Here is a 12,036-nt window from a genome sequence, read left to right as displayed (position 1 = left end):
CACAATGTCGGTGTCAGGATCAGTGGTGACCATGAAGTTCATGCTAATGCTTCTTTGGAAATACAAAGCAATAGCTTCCTACAACAGTGACTGGGCACTCGGGTGGTTACTCCAGCCTAGGAAAGCTTGTTGCTTATAAGATCCCCTTAGAGTCTCCTAAAATCTCTTACAGCTGGTGGGGACACTGTCCATGCTCAGCAGAGGAGGCCTGGAGACAACAGCAAGAACTTTATCTGTGGCTTGAATCCTGTTTTCTTGCCTTTCTCTTTTTCAGTATTAGAGTTTGAATCCTGGGCCCCACATGTGAACGTAGGTGAGCCACACCCCAGCCCCTCACTGGGGGATTCTAGGCAGGGGCTCTACCACTGAGCCACACCCCCAGCCCCTCACTGGGGGATTCTAGGCAGGGGCTCTACCACTGAGCCACACCCCCAGCCCCTCACTGGGGGATTCTAGGCAGGGGCTCTACCACTGAGCCACACCCCCAGCCCCTCACTGGGGGATTCTAGGCAGGGGCTCTACCACTGAGCTATACCCCAGCCCCTCACTGGGGGATTCTAGGCAGGGGCTCTACCACTGAGCTATACCCCAGCCCCTCACTGGGGGATTCTAGGCCAGAGCTCAAATACTAAGCTATGCCCCCATCCCTGCTTTAACTATTTATTCTGAAACAGGGTCTTCCTAAGTCTTCCTTGACCAGACTGGACTTGAGTCCTCTCTGTAACACACCCGGGCTGTGTCCCTTACAGCTCTCCTGCTCCAGTCTCCTGAGTGGCTGCTATTAACAAGCCTGTATCACCAGGCCCAGGTTAATTCCTAGTCTAGACAAGCAGCTGACAATGAGTGTACCAGTCCAGTGGGAGAAGAGAAAGCCTGGGACATTATTATGACTGAAAGCCTTCTGAGTAGCTCTGTGGGAGCACTGATGCTGAACACAGCCAGAGTTTGGGACTTTCATGACCACAGACAACTCAGTGAGCTTCCATTTTGCAGTCTTCTCACCTGTCCCTAGGTCACGGCTAGAGTCAGTCTCTCGTGGTCCCACCTTACTGCTTAAAACAGCCAGGAAGGTTAGATACTACCACAGGATCTGCCCAGAATCAAACATCTGCTCATTGAAACATCCATGTTTTGTGCCTTCATTTGCTTTCTCATGATATCACCAAGAAGGTGGTTGAGAAGGACCTGACAGTTTGTCCCTAGACACCTGGTCAGCACACAGAACTGCTTCAGAATTCCTAGGATGTGAGCAAGAATTGAGAGTAGGGGGTCTGGAGAGATGGCTCAGTGGTTAAGAGCATTGCCTGCTCTTCCAAAGGTCCTGAGTTCAATTCCCAGCAACCACATGGTGGCTCACAACCATCTGTAATGAGGTCTGGCGCCCTCTTCTGGCCTGCAGGCATACAAGCAGACAGAATATTGTATAATAAATAAATATTAAAAAAAAAAAGAATTGAGAGTAGAACATCAAAGGAGCTGGAGACTGGTGCCATGGCTGCTGTGTGCCTGGAATCCCAAACCCTTGAGAGCTGAGGCAAGGAGGAGAACAAGCCGCTTAAGACCAAACTAGCTATATAACGAGACCCTCTTCTTAAAAGTAAAAACAACTCGAGACTTTCCGAAGTGGTAAAGAGTGGGGTGTGGCCTGGCCAAAACCAGACACATTTGATACAGAAACCTTTCAAGTACAGAGAATGTGGGTGAGGTGTGGCAAGAAGTCAAAACTTGTACTCAGGAAAAGATTAAAAACAAAATAAAACAAATCAAAACGAAAACATAAAACCAAGACCACAGTTTGCTGGAAACAGATACAAATCTTGCTGTAACTGAGGCACCCGGAGCTACCCTGGTACAGCGTATTGTTTATCAGGAATACACAGCCTGCTGGGGTGAGCCGCACACTGGAGTGAAGATGATCTTGTCAGGGGACAAGGCCTGCATAGTGGTCCTCATGTGGGGAATTCTAGAAAGGACACAGGCTCTGGACATTTCGTCCCCTACCCCATCTCATTTGGGACTCTGGTGGGCAGTCTCATGGCCCTGTCTGTCACTCCTCTGAATGTGAGGAGGAAGACAAAATGCAGAGGGGGCTTTACAGTTTACAACTGAAACATTCCCCAAAGGCTTGGTGCTCAAAACTTACTTTTCAGTTTGATGTTATTAGGAAGTGGCGGGGCCTACGAGCAGCCGAAAGTTACGTCATCGAGGCAATGAAAGAGGGACCCAGGCCCCTCCTCTTCCTCTTTGATTTCACAGCTGAGTCCCAAAGTGACCAGCTTCCCCACTACCTCCACCAGAAAGTGCTGGTTCATCACAGGCCCACAGCAGTACAGAAGATGGTCCCAAACCTTTCCTCTTTATACATTATCACTTGGGGTCTTTGTAACAGTAACAGAAACTGTTTGTCTTAGTTGGGGTTTCTATGGCTGTGAAAAGACACAAGGACTGTGGCAGCTCTTACAAGGAAAACATTCATTGGAGACTTCTTACAGTTCAGACACCGAATCCAGTATCGTCATGGCGGGAAGCATAACAGCATGCAGGCAGACATGGTGCTGGAGATGTAGCTGAGAGTTCTACATCCAGATTGTCAGGCAGCAGGAAGAGAGAGTGCCAAACTCTCTGACTTGAGCATCTGAGACCTCAGAGCCCACACCCTAGTAACACACTTCCTCCAACAAATCCACACCTCCTCAAACGAGACCACACCTCCTAATAGTGCCACTCTCTACGGGCCTATGGGGATCATCTTCATTCAAACCACCATAGTGAGAGGGGCAGCATTCAACTCACAGAACTTATATATTAGGAAAATAGAGGGGTATCTTATCCTGATGTGCCTAAGATTTTATTTCTATACGTATTCACTTTTTCTTTTAAAAATATTTATTAATTTGTGTATATGGGTATTTGCCTGTATGTCCGCCTGTGTACCATGTGCCCAGGGAGGACGGAAAGGCAAACAGGAGCTGTGGGAACTGGAGTTACAGGCAGCTGTGAGCTGCCTTGTGGGTGCTGGGAACAAGAGTAGTCAGAGTCCTAAACCACAAGCCGTGGCTCCACTCCCCCACAGGTGCTGCCTTACTCACCTTTCTGTCGCTGTGAAGAAACCTCAGAGCACACCAGCTACACACTTCCTTCATCAAGGCCACACTGACATGGGATAGCCTTTTGTATATGTGGTGTTTTTATTGGTTAACGAATAAAGCTGTTTCAGCCAATGACTTAGCAGAGTGCAGCCAGGGGGGAAATCCAAACAGAGATATTTAGAGAGAGTAGGCCAGCCGGGCAGTGGTGGCGCATGCCTTTAATCCCAGCACTCGGGAGGCAGAGGCAGGTGGATCTCTGGGAGTTCGAGGCCAGCCTGGTCTGGTCTACAAGAGCTAGTTCCGGGAAAGGCACCAAAGCTACAGAGAAACCCTGTCTCGAAAAACCAAAAAAAGAGAGAGAGAGAGAGAGAGAGAGAGAGAGAGAGAGAGAGAGAGAGAGTAGGCGGAGTCAGGTAGGGGCCATGCAGTTACTGAAGGAGACAGATACTGGGCCTTTACCAGTAAACCACAGCCTCATGCCAATCCATAGATTAATAAAAAAAAAAAAAAGCTTAATTCAAGATGCAAGAGTTAGCTAAAAATATGCCTGAATCATTGGCCAAACAATGTCGCAATTAATACAGTTTCTGTATGATTATTTGGGTCTGAGGAGTCAGAAAACAAACAAACAGCCTCCGCCTACAAAATGGTGCCCAATGTGGGGCTAACCCACATGGCCAGCTACACACTTCAGGTCTGGGTGCTCGTATGCCCACATGGGGTTAGGAGAAAAGTAGCTGAGAACATGCCTGCCGCTCAGCACTCCTGCTGGGGCAAGCAGGTGAATCAGGTCTGCTAGGCATTCAGAAGCAGAAAGCCATGGAGGATTCCTGATACCATGCACAGGGACATTTCCAGGCCACACAGCATGCTGCAAGGCAGATTTAGCTTTTACTCAGACCAGAAAGTGTTGTGGGAGCTGCAGGCTGTGTTCCTGCCACCCCAGCTCCTGGTCGCCTGGCTAGCTCATGCCCCAAAATAACAACACACAAACTGTATTCTTTTAAACACTGCTTGGCCCATTAGCTCTAGCCCTTACTGGCTAATTCTCATATCCTGATCAACCCATCTCTAATAATCTGTGTAGCATCAGTCTTACCGGGAAAGATTCAGCATGTCTGACCTGGCAGCTTGCTTCATGGCGTCTGCCCCAGAGAGGAGAGGAAATGGCGTTTTAGCTCACTTCCTCTTCCTCCCAGCATTCTGTTCTGTTTACTCCACCCACCTATGTTCTAACCAATCAGGGCCAAGCAGTTTCTTTATTATTTAACCAATGACCTTCCTCCATCATTTCCCCTTTTTCTGTTTAAACAAAAAAGGAAGGCTTTAACTTTAACATAGCAAAATTACATATAACAAAACAGTTATAAAGCAAGAATTACAGTTATAATATTTACACCTAGTTTATTTTTTATCATAACAAAGGAAAACAACTATAACTATCTATCTATTCTTCAACTCCATCAAAGACTCCAGAACGATATAATATTACCTAAGTAAATGAGAAGTAAGCAACTTACAAAACTCTAGAAATGACAGAGACATCTTGCTGCCTTGACAGTCACCCAAAGTTCCTCTGTACTATTGGGTCTCCATCTTCAGCCTACAGGCCCATAGTTTCCAGCAGACATTTCCATGAAGCAGGAAATTTCAAAGGCAGTTCAGTCACTATCTGCTGTGTCCTGCAGAATGTCTCGCAGATTCTTTCATGAATCAGGAACCCAGAAAGATCATCTCACCTTTAGGCAAGTTCAGCAGTCCTCTCTCTGCAGGTTCTTTGTGTCCAATTTATGCAACAGTCCAGGCAAGAGCAGTTTCTTGCTGAAATAGCTATCAAACTCCATAAGGATCCTCTTCGATGCCCATCTTCTTCTTGAAATAGATTGGTGCTGCCAGGAGCAGAGTGTCTCATTGTCATGAAAAGTCCTAAGTTATTAAGACATTAAATAGCATATTCTGTAGTCTTTGAAAGATACGAAGAATGTTTATCTAAAATATATCTATGTATATCTAGAAAATCTAACATGACTACAAACTTGACTATTATAGATAACTATTCATTAACAACTTATATACATAACATTTTTACATGAGCTACACAATCACAATACCTTAATCAATATCAGAAATACATATACATATAACAAAATTGACCTTAAATTTAAATCACTAAAGCAAAATCCATATCAATGCAAATTATTCATACCTATATCATATCCCCCTTTAAATGTAAAAGAACATTTATAAACAATATTTGGGAATATGGACATAGTTATTTCTCTCCAAACTGCTTCCTGTTGAATGGGGGCGCTGTTAATCAGATATTTCAGGGTATAACCTGTGTGCTAGGTTCATCTCAGTTGTCAATTGAGTGAAGTAATTTTTTGAAGGTGTTCACAGCAACCTTTCTGGAGGGTGTGGTCTATCATACCATATTGGGATGGAAGCAATCGGCAGGGTGTCATCGTCTGTGAAAACAAAAGAAGAATCTCTTTTCCAAAGTATCATATCCTTAGATCCAAATTCTGAAGTCAAGGTATTTTCAAAATATCTATGTTGGATTAGTTCAACAGCATTTATAAACAAATATCTTTTAGCAGCTGTTGCTCCTTCCTCAGCATTCAAACAATTCAAACAGATCATAATAGCATACAGTATCAAAATTCTCTGTGTATTTTCCATCTTTGTTCGTTTTATTTTAACCTCTATTTTGTTTATTTTTACTTTTATTTTTTGCTTTTTGAGACAGGTTCTCTGTATCTTTAACCTGGAATAACTCTGTAGACCAGGCTGTCCTTGACATCTCAGAGATCCACTTGTCTCTGCCTCCCAGGCATTGGGATTAAAGGTGTATGCTACTACACCTTGAAGTCACAGAGGTCAATCTCCCTCTGCCTCCCAAGTGTTGGGATTAAAGGTGTGTACTACCACACCCAACTACTTTCTTTCTCCCTTTTTTTTTTTTTACTTTTAAGAACTTTAACTTTTAGCCTGCATATATTTTTAAAGACACTGTAAATCATTTAAAGGTTTTCTTTGTCTTTGAATCTCTCTTTACTGTATATCTCTCTTTTTCTGACCACACGAGCCTTTAAATTACTGACCAATATGGGTAGGATTAAAGCCGTGGCTTTGGCGGCTGGATCCAACCCATTCCTTAGCTTTCCAGCCTCATGGCGGAGGTACCGGCTGTAGTCATGTTTATTGCCACAAGTCTATGGTGTTTCAAGGTCCCTGCCAGCAAGCAAGCTTCAGCAGCTTGTGCTTGCAAACCACACGAACCGCCTGTATGAAAGAGTAAGAGTTTGCCCTGGCATGACAGACCAGAATGCCAGCATTTTAAAACAGCACAACTTTTTCCTGCTATGGCTGAAAACCGAAAAGCATGCCTTCAGCTTTTCACCAACACCGTTTTAAGTGTTTCGTGGCAGGACCTCTTAAAAGAGCTGAGGGTTTTGCAGCTAAAGCTGAGTCAGGAAGCCTCTCTTCGATGAGAGCGCTTGCTTACCTCTAGCAAGCAGAGCAGACCCAAGAAATTGCTGCTACCACGTCGGGCGCCATTCTGTAGTGGGAGCTGCGGGCTGTGTTCCTGCCACCCCAGCTCCTGTTCGCCTGGCTAGCTCATGCCCCAAAATAACAACACACAAACTGTATTCTTTTAAACACTGCTTGGCCCATTAGCTCTAGCCCTTACTGGCTAATTCTCATATCCCGATCAACCCATCTCTAATAATCTGTGTAGCATCAGTCTTACCAGGAAAGATTCAGCATGTCTGACCTGGCAGCTTGCTTTATGGCGTCTGCTCTGGAGCACAGCAGCATGGCATCTGCTCCAGAGAGGAGAGGAAATGACGTCTTAGCTCACTTCCTCTTCCTCCCAGCATTCTGTTCTGTTTACTCCACCCACCTATGTTCTAACCAATCAGGGCCAAGCAGTTTCTTTATTATTTAACCAATGACCTTCCTCCATCAAGAAAGGTTTATGAGCTGCCCAGGGCTTCCCAGAGTTGAGGTGGAGAGCACGGCTCCCACCCAACAGTTCCAGAGCTGGCAGGAAATGTACTTTTGCCATAGTAAAAGGTCAAGAGAGGTGGAGCCAGCATCCAGGACTGCTGCAACCACATTGTTTACCATTTTAAAATGTTCCTTGTCAAAAAGGATTTCAAATACACAATAGGACAGAATCAGACATAAAAGACCTCTAAACAAGACACAGTGTGTTTAAAAAAATGTACGTAGGCTTGGGAGAGAAAAAGAGTATAGACAGTTATAAAACAGTAAAAGTAATAAAAAAGAGTACTGACAATCATAAATTAAAGAAGTAAAAATAATATAATAAATGTTTAAAATAATAAAATAAGCCATGTAAAAATAAAATATACAGAGAGTCTGGATTATGTATATTATTATGTTTTCTTTAAATTTTTGACTACAAAGAGACATTTGATTCTGGGGGCTGCTAAGTTAAACCACCATAAAGGTATCTTAACTTCAAAATTTGGGTTTAAAGATATATTATTTTTTTAAAAAAAGGTTCTGTTTCTGTTTCCACAGAAGATAAAAACCTATGAGTTTCTTCCAGGCTAATATGGTTTGATAAAAGAAGCAACAAAAAACAGTTTAAAATAAACAATGCTCAAATTCCCAAAATGACTGCTTGTAAATGTTTATTTTCATTTAAAGAGGGTAGATTATCAGTGGTAAATGATCACAGTCAATCTCTTTCTAGGAAAAGGGGAGATATGATATAGAGATGAATACTTTTCATTGGTACAGGCTTTGGTCATTGATACAAATTTAAGGTCAATTTGTAACACTGTGTTGCAAGGAGAGGGCCACTTGTTCTTCCCAGCCTCCCAGCTAGCTTGCACCCAAAATAAACACACAGAAACTGTATTAATTAAAACACTGCTTGGCCCATTTGCTCTAACTTCTTATTGGCTAACCCTTACATCTTAGTTTAACCCATTTCTATTAATCTGTATATTGCCACATGACAGTGGCTTACTGGCAAGATTCTAACCGGCATCCATCTCAGGCGGAGGATCCATGGCGTCTCTCTGTCTCTGCCTTCCTTCTCCCAGCATTCAGTTCTGTTTTATCCACCTACCTAAATTCTGCCCTATCAAAAGACCAAGGCAGTTTCTTTATTCATTAACCAATGAAAACAACACATAAACAGAAGGACCTTCTATACCAACTGTGTATATGCATTTCTCTCTTATTTAAGGTATTATGTTTGTGTAGCTTGCTTAAAAATAATATATAGTTAAAATACAAGTTAATAGATAGTCATCTATAATAGTCAAACTGTAGTTATCTTAGTTAGGTTTTCTAGAAATATAGAGATATATTTCAGTTAGATAATCTTCAAAACTTCAAAGACGTACAAAATATGGCATATAAAATGCTTTAAAAACTCAGACTTTTCATGACAATGAGACATGTCTGCTTCTGGCAGGCAGCACCAATTACTTCAGAGAGGTTGATGGGCATTGAAGAAGCTTATTATGGAATTTGCCTTCAATGTGACAAGGCTATGGATTTGGGTAAGAAACTGTCCTTGCCTGGTCTACTTGATGGTATGCTTTATAAATGGACATTCAGGACACACAAAAAAACTGCCAGACATTCTACAGGATACAGACAAGGCAAAACAGATCTTCAAATTTCCAGCTTCACAGGCAAGTCTGCCAGATATTATAGGCCTGTATGCTGAAGATGGATGCCCCAACATTACAATAATGTCCAGGCAGCGAGATGTTTCTGTCGATTCTAGAGCTTTGGAAGTTGCTTGCAATGTTCTTTCTATTAACTTAGGTAATATTATATCCTTCTGGTGTCTTTAATGGAGTTAAAGACTAGATAGTTATAATTATAGTTTTCCTTCATGATGATAAAAGATAAATTAGATATAAAACTTTCAACTCACAAAGAAATAGACTAAATATTGCAACTATAATTCTTGCTTGATAACTGTTTTGTACATGTAATTTTACTCTGTTAAAGTTAAAAACTTCCTTTTTATTTAGACAGGAAAGGGGAGATGATGTGGGATATCCTTCTGTATATGTGTTGATTTTATTGGTTAATGAATAAAACTGTTCCAGCCAGTGGCTTAGCAGAGTGTAGCCAGGCAAGAAATTTGAGCAGAGATATGTGGAGAGAGTAGGCGGAGTCAGGGAGACACCATGTAGCTGCTGAAGGAGACAGATGCTGGATCCTTACCAGTAGACCACAGCCCCGTGACAATCCATAGATTCATAGAAATGGGTTAATTCAAGATGTAAGAGCTAGCTAAAAATATGCCTGAATCATTGGCTGAACAATGTTTTAATTAATATAATTTCTGTATGATTATTCAGGTCTGAGCAGTCAGAAATCGAACAGTCTCTGCCTATCCCACACCTCCATGGCAAAGCATTCAAATATATGAGCATACAGGGGCCATCCTCATTTGAACTTCCACAGCACAGTGCTTTCCCAGTTTTCAAGATCATTGGAATGGCTCAAAAACCCAAGGTCATTAGGTTTTGTTTTTTCTTTCTCCCTGGGGCCCCATTTCTGTCTCAAGTGTACACTAACTGAGAGTTCAGCTTTCCAAAGAGTCCAGTCAATTGAAGGTCCTAAGGCCAGCTAGGATGGGAAACGAACTGCTGGGTGAAGTGAGGGACAGTGTGGCAGCTAGATGCCATGGGTCAGGGTGGTCACCCTGTACTCATTATAGACTCCCAGGGTCACCGTATTTCACCGGGTGCCCACTGGACCATCCCTTCAGAGTTCTCATGGTCCCACTAATGAGTTTTCTCCACAGACCTTTCAATATTTCACTAGGAAACATTTTTATCCTTTAGTGTGCTAATGTATGATGTGAGATGCAGGTTGTGCTTCAGCACATGTGTGGAAGCCACAGAACATCCTTGGGTATTGGGTATTTCCTTCTACCTTGAGATGGGGTCCCTGTGAATACCAGATTCGCTGGCCCTACTGGCTTCTGGGAATTCTCCTGTCTCTGTCTTCCACTTGGCCACAGCAGCACTGAGATTGCAAACACATGCCACCATGCATGACTTCACATGGGGTCTGGGGATTCGAACTTAGGTCCCTGCACTTGGGTAGCAAGCATTTGCTCCACTGAGTGATCTCCCTAGCCTTTCTCTGTAGAACATTCTTACTTCAGCTCTCCACTGGCCCTACATTTGCTCAACCAAAGGCTGAGCCTTCTCACTACAAATGAACAGGCAAAGATCATGCATGTCATGAGGGACAGCGATCCCTTAGGTCAGTGGTTCTCACCCTTCCTAACAATGTGACCCTTTAGTATAGTTCCTCATGACGTGGTGACCCCAACGACAAAATTATTTCATTGCTACTTCATAACTGTAATTTTGCTGTTGTTATGAATTGTAATGTAAACATCTGATATGCAGGATATCTGTCATGTAACCCCTGTGACAGGGTCCTTTGACCCCCAGAGGAGTTGTGACCCACAGGTTGAGACCACCATATACATATGGAACTCAGTTTCCACACAAAATTCATTTGTGTTTTATATATATCTCCTATGCGTAACAGAAGGTAATTTTATTTAACATTTTTAATAATTTTATATATGAAGCAAGGTTTGTGTACAGTGAACCATTGTAGTGTGGGAACATTTTGGAGATCTGGGATTTTAGATTTTCACACCAGGGTAAGGCCTGTGTGGCAAACATTGTCGAATGGAGTAGAGCAGTGAGATTTTCACTATTAATATTCCTCCCCCTTTTAGGACTAACACTGACTCTGATGCAAGAGGAAAAGACAACTTCATTCTGTATCAAGACTGACTATAGTGATAACATAACTGAGCCATTCTTGTAGGCCAGGTTTGGGTAGCAGGCCAATGGATCAGCCTGATCTCTCAGGCTTACAGAGGTGAGACAGGGTAGCTGACAATCAGCAGCCCTCTGATTTACCCAGGCACATTATGCTGACTCCCTTCATCACAGAAAAAAAGAGCGCACTGTCTACAGATAGAAAAGATTAATACATAAACCAAAAGATTAATACATAAACCGTAATGCAATTTTGCAATGGAATATTATACACTAGGCAAAACAGATGAAACATAGCTAACCTACAGCCATATGGAGGGATCTTAGAAAAACCCTGGTTCTTCCTGCCTGGGTTTCACATTTTAAGGTTTCAGTGACTGCTCCAGTCAGTAGTGATCTAGAAGTATTAAATGGAAAATTCTAGTAGTGAGTAATCCATAGCTGTAAATTGTGTGCCACTCAAGTGGTAGTAATGAAATTTCGTTCAGTCCTGGCCTGTCCTACTCAGGATATGAACCACGGCTTTGTTCCATGAAGTATCTGTTATGCCTCATTTTGTTACTTGGTACATGCTCCCCAAAGATAAGGGGGACTGTTTAATGCTGAATGAGAAAAGCAAGTCTTAGAAGATGGTACATGGTATGTTTTAATATTATAAAGCTCGAGAGCAGGGCTGGAGAGATGACTCAGAGGTTGAGAGCAGTGGCTGCTCTTCCAGAGGTCCTGAGTTCAATTCCCAGCAGCCACATGGTGGCTCACAACCATCTATAATGAGACCTGGGACCCTCTTCTGGCCTGCACTGCAGGCGTACCTGCAGACAAAACACTGTATACATAACAAACAAATAAATTTAATAATAATAATAAACTAAAATGACTTTGATTTAAAAAAAAAAAAAGCTCAAGAGCAAGACCAACTGAAAATACATGGTTTGGCTGCATCAGTGATGTCGGGAAATTACTGGAAAAGGAACTGAATACTGCCATCCAAGTGGAAGGTCATGGAGACTTCTAGAAGAGAGGCCAAGTGGGATGAGTGTAGTGGTAAAATACTGTGGTCAAGTTCCCCGAGGGATGCAGCGGCCACTGCGGGTGGTTTAGGACAGTGGCAGGTGGGAGACCACGGGGGG

This window comes from Chionomys nivalis, chromosome 2, assembly GCF_950005125.1.
Source record: "Chionomys nivalis chromosome 2, mChiNiv1.1, whole genome shotgun sequence".
NCBI classification, from domain to species: domain Eukaryota; kingdom Metazoa; phylum Chordata; class Mammalia; order Rodentia; family Cricetidae; genus Chionomys; species Chionomys nivalis.
The sequence above is the reverse complement of the archived record's forward strand: the minus strand, read 5'-3'. Positions refer to the sequence as shown.